Source organism: Botryllus schlosseri, chromosome 4 (genome assembly GCF_051294905.1).
Source record: "Botryllus schlosseri isolate E-star chromosome 4, Bs_hap1, whole genome shotgun sequence".
Classification (NCBI taxonomy): domain Eukaryota; kingdom Metazoa; phylum Chordata; class Ascidiacea; order Stolidobranchia; family Styelidae; genus Botryllus; species Botryllus schlosseri.
Genome location: NC_137239.1, coordinates 7,478,733 through 7,495,075, shown reverse-complemented (window position 1 = coordinate 7,495,075; position 16,343 = coordinate 7,478,733). Strand labels below are relative to the sequence as shown.

Genomic DNA, 16,343 nt, shown 5'->3' with positions numbered 1-16,343 from the left:
CATATAACATGGATTTATGCAGCTGTTGCGGTTTGGAGTGCTACAAAACCCCACTATATAAGGCATTCCTAGTTCAGGATATCATTTCCATGTCCCACACTGCCTTAGAACTGCTCAAAACTACCTAAAACTGATAGTCATTTTGTTGGATCACATATCCTACACCCCTCAAACCTACCCGGCACTGTTCATTAATTTCCTGGATCCCCATGTGCAAGAACACAACTGTAAATGTAACATCCACTCACAGCCACATAATAAACATCACAGGTAACGAAAAAAATAAGGCAAAGAAAGAGATCAACTTGACAAAATATTACATAAATCAGGTGGATGAAATGGTTGCTTTCGAGAAATCTGCATATCTGTTCCGGTGATCTTCCACAGCTTGTAGGAGGCTCGCTCGCTGTTTTTCATCATCCGTTATGAACGCAGCATAGTCGGTATTCAATTTTACCATACGCTCTGCTGCATCATGAACTACTTCAACAGTATTCACAAATTCTTGAGCAGTCACGAAATCCGGATCAGTATGCCATTCCGAAACTGGAAGACTCAACCAATCATGTTCGACATGTATAGCATCAAATAGAAACCACGATTCTGGCCCAATCAAATCGACCATACTCATTGACTCAGAGACAGAGTCAGAGATCAGACTGAGAGGCATACCTCTGCGAAATTTTTCAGGGATTGGCATTTTCAGCAATTTAGCAGCCATCGCTTCCTTCAGCTTGTCAGGAATCTTTGGATTAGCCGAGAACATGGTAAATACCGCCATTTCCTCAGTTAGATACCAATGATGTTTTCGCAATTTCTTGTATGCCACATCAGAAACAGTGAGATCGCATAATGAAAAGTTTTTCATGTCATGAAGGAATTTGAGATCATTCCAAGGTGCGTCACATGCAATACCAGTTTTCAACCAAGCTGGAACATAAAACAAAGCAATGAATGTATTGATTCGTTCCAACTTTTCAATGAACTCTTCAGAATACTCCATTTGCTCACTCCACATGAACATTTTTTGACAGTACAGGACTTGACTCATCCATCTAGCGCTATGAGTAGCACCAGGCTTGCGAAAACGATGATCAACATATTTGTCATCCAAAATCGCCAAGGTGCCTGTTGCACATTCTCTGTAGTCATCTCTTATCAAGACTTCTTTCTGCTTTCCATCATTGGGTTTCATCAGTGGAATTATTTCTTGCTTTGCTTCATCAGCTTTCATCGCCAACCAGCTGCCTTCAATAAACTTCAGCGTTTTATAGCTTCTTGATTTATCAATATGTTTCCACTTCTTCTTGAAAGTATTAAAATCCGTGTTTTCAGGACCTGTGGTTGTCGATCCAAACAAACATTTCCAAACCTCTCGAATGACCAGTTCATAAATATGATGGCGACAGGCATTGTAGAAAACTTTCCTGTTAATCAATTCTTCAAGTAACGGAACCGCACCTTTGTTTTTACCAGTGTTTGAGGATGTTGTGTCAAACACAAGAGCTCTAACAGATTTTGTTAAATTCCAAAGTTCCAGCAGTTCAAATGATGCATCAGCCTGTGCTTTTCCTGTAGCACTTTCCAGAGTTTGAATGCCAAGAAGTTTCCCTTTCTTAAATGCGCCGGAATACGCAGACGATGCGAGCACTGCCAAGGCCTCAAATTGATATCCTAGACGACTCTTAGTGAGCTTTCCATCCCAGTGCAATGCAATGTGCACTGGTGGATTGGTGGATATTTTTTCAAAGATAGATTCGGAAATTTTCAAACGATTTGCAATGCGTCGTCGATAGGTCCCAGATCTTGAAAGATGGAAGTCATTAGGGTTGCCATCGCAAGCTTTAATCAGTGCCGCAGTTATCATGGTAGCGGCATTATCACTGACTTTCAAGCGATCAAAAACCTGGCATAGGTCTTCGTCGCTGAATAGGTTTACAGGAGCTTTTAGAGTCACAAATTTAGCGGAATGACCAGATGTCGACTGTGCAAGTTCAAAATCAGTGCTGTGAGAAGTGTCAGCTACCTGTGAAGATATAGATGAGCTCTCTGTAAATTCACCTTCGCTACTTGATGCTGGTGCGGACTCTCTTGCACTCATGGTCTGTCTCTTTTGTTGCATGATTTTCGCTTTCAACACTTTATCTTTGCCACCGATCGTTCCTAATCTCGGACCCCTTTGATCCTGATAAAATGCTATGTCTTCACGTTTTTTATCGTCAGAAAGAAGTCTACTTGCTTCAATTGTCGCTATCGCGTCAGGGGCTCCTATATCCCATAGCTTACTCAATTTGGCTTCAAAGTCGCTTTGTTTTTTTGATACATGTTGCCGGCCTGCAGTTTTCTTTAGTGACAGCCATTGTTTCCATACTGTTTCCAATCTTTTAGTGGCATTGACTTTTGTGACAGTCTTAATGCCAGCAAGTAACCAAAAACCGATCACTTCGTCTACTGCGATCTGGATGTGTGACTTGACTGGTTCATTTTTTAAGTATGAATGCTCTCTCAGGTGTAGCACATATTGCATAACTTGCCTCAGAGTGGGCAACTTCGATCCTGTAATGGCTTCCTCGGATGGCCCAACTAAGAAATGCTGTGTCTGCGATCGTGTTCTTCTAGTTTTCTTCGGTACTGCTGCACTAGATGACAATTTTCTTTTTTTTTTCAGACATTTCGCACTATGTAGTACAGTAGTACGCACTAGCTGTACAGCTAATCCTAGAAAAACAGATATACATAAACTCAGTCAAGCAACAAAGAATAGTGGAAAACATTTCAGTTCTTTTGGAGTTTTAGGTCGAACACATACTGCATAACTTGCACAGGAGTAGCCAGATTAGATCCAGTAATAGATTATCGAAGATAGTTATTCCTAAATAGGAAAAACTCAAACCAGGATATTGATATCTTGGGATATAACAAAAAATTTAGAGCAACCGACTGGCGGTTTTCCCCAGTCACTGGAATAGACATTTGCAAGCTTTGTTTCTATCCCAGTAGAAAGGAAAAGAGTATCAGGTCTATTATATCAAATAGTTGTACACTGCTATAATACTAATCACGCACTAAACTCGCTAATAGCATGAGTCAAAACGCCGCCTGATAAGTCCTGCACCTCACTCGTAAACACAGTCCATCAACAACAAAGCAGCAAGGCACCTGACTAATCAATGATCCCCGTTTCACAGCCGTGCTCAGCGGTTCATCAGCGCTTGAACATACGCGTCACGTCAATGAGAACACACGCCATTCCTGTCGAGTCACTGACAATGGGGGAATCCCCTAATTCCGAAGAAATTTTTTAGGTGCATGAGAAAACGGCAATGTGCACACGGATGCAGGGGATGAATTACAAAAAAAAGTTGCCAGAATTTGTTTTTAAGGTATTAGGCATGGGAAACGGACTGAAAACCTAGACTTTTTGAAAGTCGGTCAATTCTGAACAACCCTAGTGTGACCTCATAGGTCTGTGACTGTAATGTTAGGCTAACCTTACAGCTTGCCTTCGTTCAATCAGAAATTGCCTTACTTTCTTAGTGCTTAATTGCTTCACCGCTTAAATTGGCACTTTTTATTTAAAGTATACAACAATATGACTTTATAACTCAAATATGACCTAACCAGGAAAATATGGCTTTATATGACTTTATAACTTTCTTAATATACCCCATAGGGACGTGGTTTTTGCGTTAAAATTGATTTCACGACTTACTGATGCATAGAAAAAAATATGACTTTAATGACTTTAAATGGCCCTAGTTATTAGGCAACGAGCATATAAAACAACCAAATACTGAACCATATTACTTTATAAATATCAAGAAGTAATAAAAAGCTAATTGTTACCATGGAATGCACGAATTTCATTTTTGCTCACGAGCGCCGCCATTATGGTCAAGGGATGGCGGTCGGTGAATCTTGCTTCGTACGCGCAGATGGCAGTTTTTGAGTTGGTTGCTTTATTTATCTCCGTGGGTTGACGATTTGATGCGGTTCAGGGTATTGATGCTAAATTAAGATTAATAGCACGTTCATTATTAGCATGGAATCTTTTTGAGCGAAAAATAGCCCATTTTCAGTCGTTTTACGAAGTCTTTCGGTACTGGTTTGTGTTGTGACAACTCGTTGCTCACGAGAACGAGAAGCCGAGAACGTGGCATATCAGCTTAACCTTTCCTAGTGCACATATATTTGTAAATAGCTGGTCGTAACAGATATATTTACGTAATTTAAATTAGAGAATTTATTCGTGTAATACAGTTTATGTTCGATACCGTATGGACATGTTGGTTTCTTGCAAAGAACTTTTACAGTAAACAACCTATTATATGGCCTGTGAGATAACAGACATGAATGGAGATGCGGGATCGTGGACTGTGACAGGAAGATCACACTATCATTGTCGTGCTCTGAAATGCAACAACGACTCAAGAAAGACCATGAATCTTTTTTTTCAGAGCCACAGGAAGAAATGGATATAGAAAATTAGACGTGAAGTTGGGCCGAATTTTAAAGTGAGTAAATTGCCAGAAGTGTTTCAATCAGATTATACTCTCTCCTGTTCTTTCGTGATAACGCAGGGTTGTAACCAAGGCACAAGGCTCCGAGTCACAAGTCAATCTCTATTTTATAGTTTTGACTCGAGTCAAGTTGAGTAATTTTCAATTCACCACCGAGTCAAGTCCCAGTCCAAGTCATAGAGCAGAGGGTCGAGTCCGAGTCATGGTATTATGACTCGAGTCCCAGCTCAAGTCAATATTTTGACTGTTCAGTTTCCAGTTAAACTCTTGTTAAACCCACTTTTTAACTTCGTTTGGTAATATCTAATGGTTCGCATTTATAATATACTAATTTTCCTCTCATTTAGCAATTTCTGGTCGCATTTTCAAGTATCAGAACCAATAGACGAAATCCCAATAGTGTGGTTACTTCACTATTCTTCGAAACTACCATGAAATGTTGACCTTGGCCGTCCAAGTCTCGAGTCATATGAGTTGGTTCGAGTCATGCGCAATGACTCGAGTCCAAGTCGAGTCAATACACAGATTGACTCTAGTCGAGTCGAATCATTTCCGTATTTTCAGAAAATGACTCGAGTCAAGTCGAGTCAGAGAATCGTGACTCGGGTCTGACTCTAGTCGAGTCATTACAACCCTGTGATAACATTGCTATTGTCTTTTGTCCAGATAACTGGAAATACACATGTTTGAAGGGAACATTTTAATGATGAGGATTTTGTCTTGCATACGTCACTATTTGAAAATTGGAGCAATTCCTGGGATATTTAAGTGGATGAAGTCGCCACCATCAAGATGGGTGTGGCACAGGCATCAGAGGTGAGATCAATGTAAACTGACATGATATGATGATACAAATTACTTTCAATTCTTAACAATGACTGGTACATTTTGCGAACTCGGCACATATATCAATTGGGTGGAAAGGAGAGTCCAATCACTATGTGATACTTCCTTTCCAACAATATGTAGAGTGCATTGCAGCCAAAAATATAACTTGCACAACTCGGTGAAAAATGTCGTAGGGGTGCTTGGCCATTCTAGAATCGCATAAAAGTATTTCTGGTTATTAGGATTAGTGCAGCAAAATCCAGAGCTCACTCCCAAGCTGCTGTATCACTTGAAGTGCGACAAACATTATGACCAAACATTATTAGTGATATTAGTGTGTGGCAAGCTGACAGACATTTTATCCAATTCGGTTCATTTGCGATTCGGGTGATTGTTTACTTTTAATTTTTTTCTGCACTTGGTTATGCCACCAACACTAATTATATAATAAAAGGTACTCTATTACTTGAAAAACGTAGATGTACTTGAATAACGGCCATTTTTAGTTGATCGTAACTATGAATGTTTTCATTTCTGTCGGCATGTTATTAATGCATCCAACTGTATTTGTAGCGGACATCATACTCCAGAAGAAATTCCTGGTCCAAGTAGCAACAATCGGATTTCATATCTACAACAGCCATTGCTGGAACACACGTATTGTGAAGAAGATTTTCCCCTCTTCGAAAAGTCATCTAAAGCAAAGCGAAGCGAAAAATTCGGAATTTAAGTAACGAGCTGGAGAAGCTGATTGTGTGCACGATTCAAGGCATCCGATGATATATGTTTCTGTATTACTCTGGATTTTTATGTTATGGATTGGTTTTGAATTTTTTTGACTTGTCCACTGCATCTGTTAGAAGGTTATCGATAGCTTGGGCAAATTTTTCATATTTCACTCTTGGGAAATTGGCAATTTGTGTGAGTAGAGAGAAAATTAAAGAACATATGCCCGATCCTTCAGATGAGGAAATTATGGTAGCACACATGTTAATAATAGACTAGTGCAGACACCATCATGCTTGTTTCTTCAGAGTGAACTTTTTTATTAGTATAAGAACTATGTAACTTGTAAATGCTTGACTGGTATCGCGCCACATGGCCACCGTGGCTACATACACACAAGTCAAGTCTGCTTTCTCTCGCTAACCCATTCATTTTTTACCTGCTCAATAAACAAACAAATAACATTCAACAGTTCTGTCGGGTATTTTATATTGACAAATTATCAGATATATTGACGATTTATTTGCTATGAGCTAGCCAGTTATGCACAAAGCTATCAGGGACACAACTGGGAATTAGCTACTAGCTAGCGGCTTGCTAGATCTCTCCACCGTGGAGAACTAAGTCTAAACCCAGTTTTCATATCCCGCAAATGAGCAAGGTGTCCATGACAGTTTAGCTTTTTCATCAGATTTTGAAATATCCTTGTCGATCATCGATGGTCCGTGGCGTTGTGGCTGGTCGGTGAGGCACATCTGCACCTGGAACATAATATACCGCAGCAGTATATAGTGCACTTGACAATCATTGGACTGGGGCAGTGCAACTGGAAACATTGCAACGACAGCAATTTGTATTCATATTGTAAAGCTTCATATTTGTTTATTACTAAATAATTTGTTGACAAGTTATTTGATTTTATTTTCTAGACCCCAACAACACCGTGCTGATACTGACATGCTCAAACTCATCAGGATCACTGATGATACTTGCAAAGTCACGAAGTCTAATTCTCAAAGCCAGTTAGGAGCCTATAATTTGAGTGCTTGAATGAATCAACCAAGGACCTCTGCTAGTATAAATTACAACATGCCTCTAAAATCTCTTATGTAAGATTCAGCGGATTATTTTCAGCCTTTGTTATTTCCATTACCTCTCGATTCACTGGCAATCCTGTCTACGTCGGCAAAACTGAACTCTGGTAGACCCGTCAACAACGCAGCAAATACAAGCTTCATACATTGCTGTGAAAATTGTTACTGTTACTGGTGACAGTTCAGTTAAAGCAAAAATACAGTCACACGCTAAGGCTTCTCAAACAGCTATAATGAGGAAGTAGAGTCTGGATTTCGCTAGCAATGACATGAAATCAGGCATTAGTAGTGTTGCAATAACTAACAACTCATGCATTCGCAGTAACGAGCCGCCATAAAGGAAAAACAACTGCAATATTTCTGCACACAATGGTAGCCTTATGGAGGCAAAATTACGACCGCCATCCATCCATAGGGGGCGCTAAAGCGGTGAGAATTGTCCATTACCAATTATTAGAGCATAGAATGCAGATAATCCGCATTTTGCCCACAACTGTTAGAAGGCATGAAAGCTTGTTCACTAGCAACTTGCTGATATGGTGCTTATAATACCTTTGATTAATCAGCTCCACGTTTAGGCTTTTGGGCAGTGGTTCTCAACCTTCTTTTATACACGCCCCCCTTTATGATAGTGAAAAATTTCGCGCCCTCCCTTATCGTCATATCCAAAATTCCAACCGGGATGCTAGCAACACCATCAGATTGTTCGATGGCATGGAATGTTAGGACTGTTGATGAGAGAATTCAAAAAGATTTCGGTCGATATATAGAGAAACACGCGTGAATTAGAGGTAAATCACGCAGAGTGCGATATTTTTTTTAGTTGACCGCTTCTTCGCGCTCCCCTTCAGATGCACTCACGCCCCCTAGGCTGAGAACTACTGCCTTTGGGGCACAATACTTATATTCGTCTCACACATAATGTCCACATTAATCATGCTGTAGGCCTACTTCAAATGTAGTCCAAATTTCATCCCGAGTAGCAGTTCAGAAGTTGTCTCGCTGACTTGTTTATTGATTGAGAAGAGACTCATCTTCAACTCTGCATTGTCATTGGCCTTTTGGTTGTGGTTTCTTAGGTGCGTTGTGCAACTTGAAAACTTGTGTTGTTTCACTTGAACATAGTACTGTATTTGGGAAAGTCAGTGTCTCATAAATCGGGTTGCATTCTCTCCACACTTGACTCTTGCTGTGTCATCTTGGTTACTGTTAACTCTCAATACGTCGACGTTCCTTAATACATTACAATAAAGAAACAAAACTCAGGCTGTACGAAAGCACAGCTCATATCGACAGTCAGGTGAAGAGTTTGACCATAGTGTACTAAATGGTGTGGACACAGTGAAACTGAATGGCTCACCGCATTTGGAGTTCGCCAGACTATCCATTTGACCAAAGGCAACTGTACGACCATTTTTGACCATTTGTCGAGCGCTAAATTCGATAAAACGGATATCAATGGAAAGCTGCTGCTGTAATGATTACGAAAACAAAAATTTTATTCTGCTCATAGATCTGGAACCCCCCAAAACCAGCCTTGAATTGTGCATTATGATCGACTTTGGCATTGTGACACAACAATCTTGTCGTAGCAGAATAAAATATATGTTTTCGTAATCAATACAGCAGCAGATTTCCATTGATACCCATTATATCGAATTTAGCGCTCGGTCAGCCGGTCAAAACTGGCCGTAAAGTTGTCTTCTGTCAAATTGAAAGTATGACGTAATCAAAATGCAATGAGCCGTTCAATCTCGCTGTGTCCACACCAGCACCAGGGCTTTGGAGCCGAAACAAGGAGCAGGGGCGACGGAACCGTGCATTTTCAGCGGAGCCGGAGCTCTACATAAAGTTCAAGAGGAGCCGGGGCTGGAGCCGATTCTATGAATAGCAGTTCCGGCTCCAATACATTTCATAAGATGCTATGCTTTTACTGACGGCTGAATTCACATAATTTTAGGATAATCGTTCAAAAAATTAGGAATTGTTGCCTTGTTGGGACCACCTTTTCGAACTAACCAGTCACCATGTTTATACATAGTCGCCAAACCTGGGCAGGTTGGATTTGCCGCGCTTACTACGTAATTACTGCATTATAGGTATATCCCCAAATACGTAATCACCACACCACCGATGACCAATTGTGTGGTTCGAAAATTAATGAAAACCATGCATGTCACAAAACGGGACTGATGCTCATGAGAGATGAGCAAAATACCTGATTAGTATTGAGAAGAATGTAAATGCGACGCCACAGGATATATCCTTAGGGTTACCATACGTCCTCCTTCAGGATCTGTCCTCATTTTTCAGGTTTTTGAAAATGTCCCAGCCGAGTACGCCTAAATGTTCTCCTTTTTGGAAATTTGTCTTCCTTTACAGATTTTACAGCTAAGACAATGGAGAGATACGAGTGAAAATGGGCATAAATGACGCTAAATAGGAAATTCGTGGTTCGATCGAAAGCGACGATCTTCTTCTTTCAATCAACACACTAATTTTAACTAAAAAGTGTGTAAATCGGTAGTCGAACGAAATTGATGATCTTTTTTTTAGCCAACCCACAAAATTTTACTGCAAGATAGCGAAATCGACTGTTTTCAGTTTTGATCAACTAACTTTTCTAATTTGGTAAAAGTCTCCTCCTTTCCGGATTCCAAAATATGGTAACCCTATAAAACCATTACCTTGCTGCACATGTTGATTTAGAGGCGCGCATGCCGCACGCCGAGAAACAGTGTCTCCTTTCTGAATTGGAGGAGCAGATGCACGTTCTTCGTTGATAGTTTTTTAATTGTAGCGTTAAATTGGATAGTGCGTTATCGTTTTTGCCTAGGAATTGCAATTCATTCACGTGCACGATCGTTTACTCCTGTAACGATTTGTGAACGTAAATACGAAAATGCATCGATGCAGCCAAGATCGCTATAATAATCCGCATAGCCTACAATTGCCGCGATGCGAGCTAGTTAATGCGGTGTCCGAACCCCGCCCTGGTGTTGAATATAAGAGGGCAATTAGTGATTAGATTCGCGCTTTCCGATTTCTAATCATCAATTTTGTGTATTCAATCTTGTCTGCTTGATACACTCATATTCTTGAATTGTCACGCAATATCACTTGCCATCTTGCATCATAATTGGGTACTGACTTGTACAGTGCACAACCTTGAATTATGTTCTAAAATATTGATGATCCGCCGGATTGTCAGTGGGACTAATTTTGAGTTATTTCGATTCGCTTGAAGGGGAACGTTCTATACTCCACTAAATTTATTCAACGGCGGACGGACTGATAACGAGCGCACCAATATCGAATTTGAAGCCATTGGCTATATTTGGTAAAAAGTGAATTTCTACTGATAAGGTCGCGACATGCGCCCATTTCTGTAGTTGCATCTGAACAAATCGTCAAGATTAAATTGGTCAGGCTTGATATCAACGGGCGCAGTACCGGTATTAAAACATCACGTCACTGTTTTAATGCTGTTTTATGTGTACAATGTATAATTGTACATGCAATGGCATGGAGTGAATTGCGTTCTCGTGCGGATATGACGTCACAGGACTTGGCATACCCCCACTGCTCCGGCTCTGAAAACTATCGAAGGTGTCTGTCTATATCAGGGGTGGGCAATCCGCGGCCTCCGGGTGATATGTGGCCCGCGAGAACGCTTTGTTTGTTTCGTTTGTTTTTTGGGTATTCATGGTGTTCGTCGACTACTATGGTCATTCGCACCAGGCCGATATTCTTCTTAGTTTCCGTAACTAACGACTTATAGCACGGCCCACCTCTAGGCTTTTGTAAGACAGCGCTTACGCGGAGGAGGTGGCGAGGAGGAGCCTAGGTAAACCTCCAACACTTAGGTATCGGAATCGAGAAGGCTTTGAGTAGCCCGCGAGCTAATTTCCCATTATATTATCGAAATCCTGTTATATTATCGAATTTGAATTGCTCATATTGTGAACTTGCAAGGCCAACCAAAAATATGATTAGTCTGGCTGCGACACTTGGGATGTTGATGACTAAAATATCAGTTCCGACGCCTTGGCAGATCCAAAATCCAGTCACATTTTTAGTAAATCGTCGTACATTACAATAAACTGAAAAAGTAGTCAAATTTTTCTTCATGCTTTGTATGTTTAATTGTCACACGATTTCTTACTTTGTAGCCTACCCCCTCCTGAAAATGAAAAAACACCTGATTTAGCCGATTGAGTCTAACTATATTTGCAATTACGAGGGAAAGTCTTTTCGCGTTTGCGCTCGTAGAAAGATCGTCGACGATGAAATGTAGGCAAAAAATGATTGTCGTATATTAGCGGAAATCTTCGATATCGATATGTCCAGATGCCGAATAGTCCTGTCCTTGCAAACTGAGCCCACCGGGCGGTATACAGTCGACCCGCAATATACCCAAGTAAGAATAATAATATAAGTTTTGAAAATTTTACGCACCTGGCGCGGCTAGTGGGCAGCGCACTCGTTCGTGAATTTCATGTGGCCGTTTAGCCGAAAATTCTGGCTCCCCTGGTCTATATGGATTACTAATTTACTCGTAGGTTACTTATCTATAGTAATATAGAGTTTGTCAGCCGTCAGTAACGTCAGATGCAGCAACGAAGACATAGGCCCTTTTCATACCGGATTTACGAAACTCTTTCGGGAACAAGTTCCGGAATAGGCGATGTTCACATAGAGAAAAAATTACCGAAACAGTTCCGGGAAATGAGCGCGTTCATACCTATTTAGAGTTACCGCGAACTTATGTTCATACAGGTCGTTTTTTCGGTAAATTCGCGGGAAATTATGGCCAGTATGAACGCGATTCTCCGTAAGTGTTGACAGTTACGAAACCATGTCTGTGGGGTGTTCCAGTTGTAATATGCTTGTGGAAAACGATGTGAAAGAGGCATATTCGTGAGATGCGGAGAAATGGGCTCCAACTTTTTGCTATGGGATGTTGCGGATATGCCTTCTCGATGTGTATGGGGCTCTATAGTCAATATACCTGACCTGTATCAGTAATAGAGCCCGAGCATGTTCATGGCTTGTATATTATCAACCGAAGCTGAGAGCAGAAACTGGAAGCCAGCAAAGAGGATAGAGTCGTGGAATGAAAAGAACCAGCGATCACATCTGCGTACGACAAAGTCAGTTTATCTTTGTGATTGCTGTATAATGGTTTTGGTAAATCTAATCTTATGTATACTGTACAGAGAAACCAGGGAATTCTAGAAATCCGTGAGAGAAACATTTGGTATACTCTGCAACAAGCTTCGAGACCATAATGAAAAGCAGCCAGCAAATTATACGAACTCAATTTCTCTTGATTGCTGAGTAGCTGTCGCTCTTTGGAGGCTAGCCAATGAAGCCAATCGTTTATAGATCCAGGTAAGCAACAGATGTATTTTATGAATGAAGGCAACTGTCACAAGTTGATTTTAATAAAAATAATTGCTGGTGCCTAGTAGGGCTAGCCACAATGATTCGAATACTCGAATCTGAATCGAGCATTAACTTTATTGATTCGAGTTGAGTAGTAAAATACTATTTTTTGAGTACTGAAATTATACTGAAAGTTGATTTACTAATGAGAATTATACTGTAGTTTTGATACTATTTTCCACTGAGTAAGCCTTGAAACCTTGATTGGTCGTGTCGCAACATACGAGATATTCAAAGCTACGATCGTTGCTGGAAATAACACATTTCCGAAGTCATGATCATCCCATAACACTGTCAAGCAGTGCAATGAAATCGGTATGGTCTAAAAAACACCCAAGTATCTTTAATGTGAGGGACAGTAGGCGTTATGTTCTTTGTGGTGACATAAAAGGTAGCCTACACATTTGAATTTGGGCATAGTACATTTTGTTGTGATGTCATCATTATGATACTCGACTCGAAGCGTAATAAGTGATTCAGAATCGAATCACTCAGGTACCCGATTTTGCCCATCCTTAGTGCAAAAGTAATATTTCTATATTTGTCATGGCATGGCGGAATGTCAGCCAGTTTTTGAATACCACGACAAGAATTGATGGAAAATAGACTAAAACTGGAAACTGAGCAGTCAACACAATGACTTGGACTCGGACTAGAGTCATAAAACCATGACTCGAACTCGATGCTCTGCTCGATGAGTTGGTCTCGGATTTGACTCGGTGGTGAATTCAAAATGACTCGACTTGAATCTAGTCCAGTGGTTCCCAACCTTTTTCGGCCCATCGCCCCCTTTTCAAGGTCAACACCAATCATCGCCCCCCAAATTTTGTGCAACGATAATTGGGCATACAGGCTGTAATCACCGGCGGGTTGACTAAAAAAAAAAAAAAAAAAAGTCAGCCGTTTTGACGCGTCATCGCCCCCTTCGCTATTTTCGCCCCCCGTCACCCCCTTTGTCCATTTTCGCCCCCCTATCGCCCCCTTCGTCATTTTCGCCCCCCTAGATCGCCAAATCGCCCCCTGGGGGGCGATATCGCCCACGTTGGGAACCACTGATCTAGTCAAAACTATTAAAGACTTTTGACTTGGGACCCTGCTCACTCGTTAAGTTGGTTTTAGTTACTAAAACTAAGTAGTTCTAGTTGTGGATTTGAAAAAGTGAATACTTTCTGGTTTTAGTTGTGGATATTTGAGAGTAGTTCTAGTTCTAATTGCAAATTTCGAAAAGTTGATAGTTCTAGTTCAGGGCCGGCCTACCCGTGGCCCGCGAGTTAATTTCCGAAATAAGTAGTATTATCAAAAATGGATTGCACAGATTGTGAACTTGCAAGGCCAATCAAAAATTTGATTAGTCTGGCCGCAACACTTGAGATATGATGACTGAAATATTAGTTCCGACGCATTGGTAGATCCATGAGCCAGTCACATTTTGGTAGATCTTCGTACACTACAATAAAGCAGAATACTTTGCGATAGATTTATCAAAAGTAAAAATTTTCTACACGCTTAGCGCAACATCTTGTAACTCGATTTCTTGCTTTTAATATTGTTACCCCTTTGTGAAAATGAAAGAACGCTTGTGAAAATGAAAGAACGCCTAATGTATCAGATTGAGTCTAACTATATATATTCGCGACCTTGCGACCTCCCGATTACGCTCGCAGAAATACCGTCGACTATGAAACCTAGGCAAAAAATGATTGACGCATGTTGGACGAAGCTTCCGATATCGATATGTCCAGTCCTTGCAAACTGAGCCCAGCAATATACAGCAGGCTTGCAATATAGTCAAGTGACAATATCATTAATTTATCTACTTAAAAAATTTTCGCGCCTAGTGGCCCGCAGAATAGTTCGTCATCGAATGTGGCCCTTTGGCTGAAAAGGTTGACCACCCCTGTTCTAGTTGCTAGTTTGAAAAATTGGGTAGTTCTAGTTAAAGTTCCGCATTTTAAAATTCCAGTACTTTGTACAAGTCTGAGTGTTGTGGGTGGGTAAAAAATTACCACAGCAACATTTGTACCAAACATGCATTAGCTGCATTCAAGTTTGTCAGGATGACTTCATGATTGGAAGCCGGAGGTTTCCGTACTAGCCTACATAACTGATGACGCAGCCTATCCCTTTCAGCCTTGGCTCATGAAGCCTTTTCCCTGAAACAGCATAAGCTGAAGCTAATTTCAAATATGTAATATAAATTTCCGTTCTGCTGCCCTTAAAATTCACAATTGCTTTTTCAGAAACTTAGCAAAGCACACATGAAGGTTGAAAGATTTTGGTCGACTGAAGGCGCGGTGTCCGGCATTTCTCAGAAACTGCAATCCGCTAAGGCCAGAATGATACAGAGTATGGTTAACGCAATGAAGTCCTGGTGGTGATATAAGTATCGCTGGCCCAGACGTTGGAAATGCCCTGTGTGACTTTCTCAATAAACAATGCTCTTGCTGAACCAGATGTGTTTGTGCTGTTTCATTTTATTCATGAGAGAAATTTTAATGCACACTTGCACAGTTCCACCTTTTTCATCAGTATCCTCCATCTAGACCTGCAGAAAGATCAGATCAAGTTACACTTGCCTAGCATTGCATAACAAAGGAATGACTTGGTTGCAACAAGAAAATGAAGGCATAGGTGAAAACCAAATTATGGCTTGGATGATGTACGACCGTTGGTACAATTTGAATTTTGGTTAGTGAGTCAGAGCTAAGGACATCATTCTCTGCTGTGCTGCCACTATCAAAGCAGATGTTACTAAATCCCCTTTCCAGTAGGCGTATATGACGGTGACTAACCTACGCACAGCATATCCGTGGTTAGAAACTTGCCTATGATGTAACAAATTTGGTTAGGGTCAAGATCACCTACCAAATTAGTGTTGAAGTCCTAAAGTTTTCAGGCAACTCACCCAATGCTGCATCAGTTGGAGATGGTGTTCTACCTTTTTAGCCGTGCTCTGTTTACAAAACCACAGCAAAAAGAAGCTGACTAGTAGTCAGTGACTACGTATTGTGAGCATACAGAATAGAAATCCAAGAATAATACATTCCCAATACCATTACAAAATGCCGCAGGTAGCTGACCTCGAAATACAAGCAGTCGGAATGAACAGCGCGTTACCGTAACTAAAAGTTTGATTGACAGCGTTCCGGGAACCCAGCTGCGCCATTCGTGTTCATACTCAGTCGGTCCCGTAAAAATCTCCGAAAATAAGTGCGTTCATACCGCCCCGAAACACCAGTGTTATGTTCACATAGAGGGGTTCCGGTAAACATTTTCGAGAAATGTTATTCCCGGAACCCCGGTATGAAAAAGGCCATAGGTACCGCCGTGCCGACTTGTGACGTTATAATGAATACTTGTCAATTGTCGATAACATCATAGTTGCACTAGAACGCACTTTACTCTATGCAATTTCTGTGTACAGCATTGAAATTCTTATGCGGCGTTTTAACACTGGCACTGTACTCGTTAACATTAAGCCATACAGCTCAATTCAATCTTTAAATGTGCGATTATTATTCAACTGTAACTGTAGTAAGAGCAATATGGGAGGATATCACGACCTGATCAATAGAAATTCGATTTGTACCAAATCGCCAATGGTTTGACGTTCGGTATTGGTGCAATCGTTGCCAGTCCATCCGGTGTCGATCAAGTTTATCGGAATATAATATTTTCCCGTTTAAACAAATCGAATAATCGAATTGAACACTGAGCAATGCACATT

The 16,343-nt window shown here is 40.8% G+C and overlaps 1 protein-coding gene and 1 long non-coding RNA gene across 2 annotated transcripts in view; both read left to right on the top strand.

Annotated features, from left to right (window-relative positions):
* Nucleotides 1-16,343, top strand: part of LOC145438096 (uncharacterized) — a 367,020-nt gene that overhangs the window by 74,582 nt on the left and 276,095 nt on the right. The gene's annotated exons all lie outside the window — the stretch shown is intronic.
* Nucleotides 3,858-6,543, top strand: LOC145436964 (uncharacterized). Its single transcript, XR_013914509.1, has 2 exons — nucleotides 3,858-5,336; nucleotides 5,922-6,543. It is a non-coding gene; the product is annotated as an uncharacterized LOC145436964 (long non-coding RNA).